The following is an 8479-nucleotide window of genomic DNA, read 5'->3' on the forward strand; positions in this document are numbered from 1 at the left end:
AGATGCACCTGTCACTGTTCAACGACCTTTGACATCTATGCATATGTTTCCATGAACTTAAAAAGACTATCGGGTGTCCTCAGGGAACCCCAAATCATCCACGATTTCCGAGCAAGATCACGTTATAGAGTCAATGCAGTATTACAACATTTATTCAAATATCAAAACCAGAGTAAAAACAGCGGAAGTCTTACGATAACCTAGTTTACAAACCAGTTGTTTCAAACCTTACAAACTAAGCTCGATAATTATTACAAACTATAGTAGTAGTGGAGTGGCATAATTAATATATACATAACACACAAAATAAACATCCTGCCCAAGGATCACACATTTACTTCTCATCATCAGAACGAACGATAGTCATGCAGCACGATCCAAAATAGATCTGCTCATGAGGCTCACCTGCAACAAGGGTCAACGAACCCTGAGTACAAAAGTACTCAACAAGACTTAACCAAAATAAAACTGATAAACATAGGAATGCAGGCTCATGGGATTCAAGGTATAGCTTTAACAAAGATCAAAGTTCTTTTGCGTAAAAGCTCTTTTAACAAAATTCCTTTTTATAGAAAACTTCATAAGAATTATATACAAAGCTGACACAATCCATGCTGAGATCATGAAACTTCATATCCAACACCTTCACAAGCCTTATTCAAGTTCTAGTTATTAATACTACAATGATGAACAGTGAGTTGAGTCTCCATAACCAAGGAGCAATGACGATTCAAACTGATTAAACCCAGCTGGGGATTCCAGACCACACGACATATGCAGGTCCCTGACCTACATATACCAACCTACCCTCGGATCCTCTAAAACAAGAACAGGTCCACGCCACCCGAGAATACAGTACTCCACCAATCCAGCCCATTGCCACGTGGGTACACGCTATTCCCGCCATCTCTCCACTCCTAGTGCGCGAGTAGCCCTTCTCGTAATAGAATTGCCAAGTTCAGGCTTACTGGAGTATGTGGTTAGTACTACAAATTCTCACCTCATGCAATTCAACAACGGACGTGCCTTAATCGACACAGGCGGAAAGATCCCGCTCACAAGACCTCCATGTCTTGTGGCTCACACTCACCGAGTTCGTCCGGTCTAGATTTATTACTCCACATTCCCATATCATATGCGAACATAATTAACCAATGTCCATTTAAAACTTGCAGGTGGCAGGTAGTCACCCGACTTTCATCGTTCTACGCATAGCTAAGCAAAACTAGGCATATACGAGTTTAAAACTGGTAATATGGTAAATATGGAATAACAAGGGTGGTAATGCACCAATTAGGCTCTTACTTAACTCCTAATCACTTAATGCAGTAACGGAAAGCAAAAGCGAAATTAATTTATAAAACACAAGGTAGGGTTGTATGCATCCGGGGCTTGCCTTCGTTGACGGAAAAGTCCGATTCCTGCGACGTCACACCAGTATTCGATCCGACCTCAACAGACGGAATAACCTCCTCAACAACTTGATTAACTACCACGTTTTCACCTTTGTTCACTACATGTAATAACAATGCAATATTTAACATGATGCGAAATACGAAATATGATGCTCGATGATGGATACAAAAATTAACAATTTGAATACAACTTTTCTTCGCGGTACAGTTACAAGTCAAACAAACTAAATCTTTTTCGTAACACATACATCAACTGCCAAGGATCATTATCAACAAATGACCCAAGGTCATCACTCAATCCAAAAATTACAAACAAAACCTAAATCACTAAATGTTACTATTTGCTTTTATGAATTAATTATTTAATTCAAAATTATGAAATAAATCAACTTATTCTAATTGAGCTCAAAATTTTAGTAAATGTTCATTACATGATAACTAAGTGGCAAAACAAATTTCATAATTTTTGGACAAGTAAATAAGTCTAGAAAAATCATGGAATTCCATTTATTAATAAATTGAGAAATTTTTATCACATTCAAAAAGTACTGAAAACATTATTTCATATTTTTCTTAAATACTTTACATCATAGAGAGGTCACACAAAAATTTTCATAATTTTTGGAGCTCTAAATAAATCTACACAAAAATAACAAAAATAGACACTATTCATTTATTTCAGAAAATAGAAAAATCCATTTTGAACTACACAGTCACTGACATGGTGACCCCACCTGTCATCCCCTTCCTCCCGCTTTGACTACGGCGATGATGGCGCTGACCTGGCGATATCTCGACGACGGCGAGATCAACGGCGACAGGCGAATGCACTAACATGATCACTACATCACGGCGCACCGATTTGTGGCACAAACGCGACCAATTACTGCCTGGACCGAGCACTACGCCGGCCATGGCGGCTGCGGTGGCACGGTGACACAATGCCGGCGAAACGAAGCCAAAACAGGGAAACAGAGGGCATGGAAAGGTCCAGTAGCTCACCACGAACACGTTGGAGCAAAGAACGAGACCGGATAAGCTACGATGACACGGGTCGACGTTGACAGCGGTCACGATAGAGCGATCTTCGACGACAGCGATGCTCCGGTAGCTGCGGTGGTCAAAATGAGAAATCAATGGGTCGCAAAGCACTACCTCATTGTGGTGAAGCCAAAGCAAGACTCGGCAAGGGCAGGGACTCACCGTAGCGCGCTGGCCACGGCGACGCGGGCTCGACGGCGGGGCTGTCGGCCGTGGAGAAGAAACACGACGAGTGGCGGTTCCTAGTGAAATTAAGCTGAATTGATGGGTTGGCTGAGTGCGTAAGGATAAGGTGGAGCTAATGGATGCTTTGCTGCAACGGTAGAGGCACTGGTTCGACGATGAGGGCTCACTGTAGATGATCGACAACGTCGGGAAAAACAGAGGGCGAAGGAAGAACAACGACGATGGCGTCGAAGCTTTATAGGGCGGCCAAGGAAGCAAGGAGAAGCCACAGCGACGCCTTTCCCATGACAGCGTGAAGCCAAGGCCACCACGCGCGCGCTTGGAACGCCGAAGACGGTCACCGGCCATGTAGCTTCGGCGGTGAACACTGTTCACAATATTTACAAGTTTGCTATTCGCCAAAATTCACAAATTACTCTCAAATTTTCATAACAACTCAAAAATCTTCAAAAACAAAAGTTGTTCAAAATCAAAAGTTCTACAACTTTGCTTTTATAACCATCTCCTAATTTAGTCTAGATTTTGAAATGAACTTTTGAATTTGAATAGGGAAATTTAACGAATTACGCCTTTTTGAATTACTCAAAATTTTTCTAAACAACTTGAAAAACTCCAAAGATAAACTTTGCTTAACTTGCCAAGCTCTACACTTTTGCTTTTGGTCCCAACCCCAAAATATGCTTAGATTTTGAAATGGATTTTTAGGGTAGAGTTTAAATGTTGAAAAGCGGGGTTTTCTCGAAAACTCCAAAACCCAGACAAACTTTGAACTTGAGTAAACAATACAATTCAACACTCATTACACAAATGTAAACTTGTTTTAGTAAATGCATATCAAAGTTTTCACCAAATGCCAAATGCTTTGCAATGCATATGATGACATGTCAGATTTTAATATTTAAACACCCGAGGTGTTACAATCCTTCCCCCTAAAAGAAATCTCGCCCCGAGATTCAAAGCCATAGGGTAAGTAATGGAAAAGGAAATGTGTCGCGAGAACACATACAAAATCTGTCTATAAAACAGCTGAGATCCCTTTTACAAAACACAACTTGTATTACCGAGCTCAACTAACATTACTCTATTTTATATAGACGCTAGAAACTCTGGAAACTTTTCTAACAAGTAATCTTCTGATTCCCAAGTAGCTTCCTCTTCTGAATGTTGATTCCATTGTATTTTATAGAACTTGATTGTCCGTCTTCGAGTAACACGATCTTTCTGATCTAACACTCGGATAAGATATTCGGAATAAGTTAAATCTGGTTCTAGTTCCACTCCTTCAACTTCAACATTCTGTTCATGCACTCGGAGACACTTCTTTAATTGAGAAACATGGAACACATCATGCACAGCTATGAGATGTTCAGGTAATTTCAAGCGATATGCTACTTTTCCATACCTCTCCAAAATTTGATATGGTCCAATATATTGAGGTGCCAACTTTCCTTTAACACCAAAACAGGTAACTCCCTTCATTGGTGATACTTTTAGATATACAAAATCTCCTTTGTTAAATACCAATGGCCTCCGCCTTCTATTCGCATAACTCTTTTGGCGGGACTGAGCTATTTTCAAATTACTCTGTATTTGCCTAACCTTGTCTTATGTTTCTTTCACAAGGTCAACTCCAAAGAATCTTCTTTCTCCAGGCTCAGACCAACTCAATGATGTTCTGCATCTACGACCATAGAGTGCTTCAAATGGAGCCATTCTAATGCTTTCCTGATAACTATTGTTGTATGAGAACTCAGCCAAAGGTAAGCATTCATCCCACTTATTAGAATAGTTAAGGACACAACACCTTAACATATCTTCAAGTACTTGATTAACTCTTTCAGTCTGTCCATCAGTCTGCGGATGATAAGCTGTACTGTACAGAAGTTTGGTACCCAATGAAGAATGCAATTGTTTCCAAAAATTGGAGACAAACTGTGTACCCCTATCTGACACTATGGTCTTTGGTACACCATGCAAACTCATGATTCTTGCTAAGTACATTTTGGCATATTGGATCGTAGGATATATTGTCTTGACTGGAAGAAAATGCGCTGACTTAGTGAGTCGATCTACAATAACCCATACTGAGTCAAATCCCTTTGATGTCTTGGGTAGACCAACAATAAAGTCCATACTTATGTCCTCCCACTTCCAAGATGGAATAGGTAATGGTTGTAACTCACCAGCAGACCTCAAATGTATAGCTTTCACCTTTTGACAAGTATCACACTTTGCTATGTATCTAGCAATCTCTATTTTCATTTTAGTCCACCAGAATCTTTGCTTCAAGTCATGGTACATCTTGTTACTTCTCGGATGGATTGATAACCTAGTAGCATGTGCCTCTTCTAGAATTGACTGCCGCAGCTCAGGAACTTTCGGTACCACTAGGCGATCCTTGAACCACAACACATCTTCATTGTCAATGCTAAAGCATTCTGCTTTCCCATTCTTGACTCTTTCCTTGATATGGGCTATACCCTTGTTTTCCTTCTGAGCAGCAATAACTTGATCTCGAATAGTGGCTTCAATAATTATGTTGGTCAAACTTCCTTGTTGAATTACTTCTATATTCAACTTTTCTATTTCTTGACATAAATTCAAACCCATTGTTCTCACTGTTAGACAATTGCAATAACTTTTGCGACTAAGGGCATCTGCAACTACATTTGCTTTACCAGGGTGATAATGTACTTCCAAATCATAATCCTTAATCAGTTCTAACCATCTTCTTTATCGCATGTTCAACTCTGACTAAGTGAAGATATACTTTAAGCTTTTGTGATCTGTATACATATGACACGTATTACCAAGCAGGTAATGCCACCAAATCTTTAGAGCATGAACCACAGCTGCTAACTCCAAGTCATGAGTCAGATAGTGTTCTTCATGTTGCTTAAGTTGCCTAGATGCATAAGCAATAACTCAGCCTTCTTGCATTAACACACATCCAATACCAATACCTAAAGCATCACAATAAATATCAAACGGCTTCTCGATATCAGGTTGGGCTAACACTGGTGCAGTAGTCAACAGTCTCTTCAAAGTCTGGAAAGCCTCCTCACAATCTGATGACCAGACAAACTTAACTTGGTTCTTCAACAATTCAGTTATGGACTTTGATATTTTTGAGAAATCTAGAATAAACCGACTGGTAATACCCCTGCCAATCCTAGAAAACTCCGAACTTGATGAATTGTGGCTGGTGGTTTCCAATCAAGCACATCCTTTCACTTTGTTAGGATCAACTACAACTCCTTCGGCTGACAAGACATGTCCAAGAAATTGCACTTCCTTAAGCCAAAAATCACACTTGCTGAAACTTGGCATATAGTTGATGTTCTCTCAAGCGGGTCAGAACAATTCTAAGATGTTCTGCATGTTCTTTCTTATTCTTGGAATATACTAAAATGTCATCAATAAACACCACTACAAACTTGTCTAGCTCAGGCATGAATACTGAGTTCATTAGATACATGAAATGAGCTGGAGCATTTGTCAAACCAAAAGACATTACCAAGTATTCATATAATCCATATCTTGTGGTAAATGCCTGTTTTGGGAATATCTTCAGGCTTTATCTTGATTTGGTGATATCCTGATCCTCAAATCTATCTTGGAGAAAACTTTGACTCCGGCCAATTGATCAAAAAGCAAATCTATCCGAGGTAATGGATACTTATTCTTGATGGTCACTTCATTCAATGGATGATAGTCCACACATAACCTCAGGGTCTCATCTTTCTTTTTCACAAAAATTGCCGGACATCCCCAAGGTGAGAAACTAGGTTGGATAAACCCCTTCTCAATCAATTCTTGTAACTAAGTCTTCAACTCGGCTAATTCCTTAGGTGGCATCCTATAAGCTCTCCGAGAAATCGGAGCTATTCTAGGTTGTAACTCTATATTGAACTGTACATCCCTATCAGGTGGTAGACCGGGTAAATCTTTAGGAAACACATCTAGAAATTCACACACTACCGGAATATCTCTAATCTCTTTGACAGCAGTTGCACAAATCTTACCCACTGATCTTCTTAAGGTTGGAAGTTGGATAAGAAGTTGAGAATTACTATCAGGCAAACTCACTCTTAAGGTCCTATTCAAAGCATCTATAACAGCCTTATGCTGATACATCCAATTCATTCCCAAAATTACATCTATATCCTGATCCTTAAGGATAATCATGGTACTGGGAAAAATATGCCCACCCTAGGTTTACGGGTACCTGGTATACCATTTCCTTAGTACACAGACGTCCCCTATGCGACTGTATAAAGAAACTTTCCTTTGTTGCCCCAATTGAAATTTCATGCTTCATGACAAATGTTCTATTGATGAATGAATGCGATGTGCCAGAATCAAAAAGTATAACTACAGGGTGATTGGCAACAGGAAACATACCCATCATCACTGGCTCCCCTTCTGGAATTTCTCCAGCTTGAATATAGAACACCCGTGCTGTCTTCCTCTCATCTTTGCCCTTCTGAGCATTTTGATTGGGGTTCTTGTTTGGTGCCTGACCCTGTTGTTGATTGGCAGGGGCCTTCTGATAATTTTGATTAGCCTGCCTAGGATATGGACATTCCCTGGAGAAATGACTAGTCCTTCCACAATTGTAATACGGATAGTTGTGACCCTGGGACGTTAGAGCATTGCCACCAGGAGCATTGGTTGACTGTGAATTCGGATAGGTGATAGCAGGACAGACATTTGACTGTTGCCCAACTTGGGACTGTGGCGGACGATAAAGAGGACAATTATGATGTACTGGATGATAAATCACCCTCTGCCTCTTCTGATTTCCCCCAAAAGATCCAGATGGCATACTCTTTTTCTTTTTGAGCTCCTTATGCTGCTGATACTTTGATCCTGAAGCAATTGCAATATTTACTGCCTCATGATAAGTGACATTGGTGCAAGTTGTCATCATAGTCTGCAACTTGGTATTCAGGCCTCTCTTAAACCACTTCTTCTTCTTGGCATCAGTATTGACATGTTCAGATGCATATTAGGATAGATGATTAAATCTTCCCACATACTACATCACGGTTTGATCTCCTTGTTTCAAAGTAAGGAATTTATCTAGCTTCATAGCCATCACTCCTTCTGGGATATAATGGGCTCTAAAGGTAGTACAAAACTTAGCCCAAGTTATTGGAATGCCGGCTGGTTGCATAGCCACTAAGTTTGCCCACCAAGCACTTGCTGCTCCTCTAAGTTGCTGGGTGGCAAACGCAGGTTTTTGATACTCCGTGCATAGAATAAGGACAAATTTCTGCTCCATGGTTCAAAGCCAGTCATCAGCCTCCAATGGTTCATCTGCCTTGGTGAACACCGGGGGTCTTGTGTCTGTGAAATCAACATATGTAGCCTCCTGTCTGTTATGGTGGCGTCCATAGTTTATGTGCATGTGATTCTGATTACTCTGAGCCATCTCATGAAGCAAACGAGAATTTTCAGCCGTCACATTGACCAGTGCGGTTATAGCATCAGCAAAATTTGTTGGAACTGGTGGCGGATCTGGAATACCATCCTCATCTTGTGAAGTTCCTAGAATAAACGAACCCCGCATATGACGCATCTGCTCATAACAAACCAAACTTTATTTACATGTCTTTATTGAATTGTACCAAAGCTTACTCTAGACACATTACATAGAGTTTACTAATGTACAAACAAACCCACGAGTACGAAAATAGAACTACATAACTTAACTAGAGCTACTATTATACAACTCTACTCTTTTCCTCAATTTCCTCAAACTTTAGGCTCGGTATCTATTCCAGAATTATTACCGCCTTCTTCATCACTTTCATCGATCATTACTAATTCTT

The sequence above is a fragment of the Miscanthus floridulus genome, chromosome 17 (genome assembly GCF_019320115.1).
Source record: "Miscanthus floridulus cultivar M001 chromosome 17, ASM1932011v1, whole genome shotgun sequence".
Classification (NCBI taxonomy): Eukaryota; Viridiplantae; Streptophyta; class Magnoliopsida; order Poales; family Poaceae; genus Miscanthus; species Miscanthus floridulus.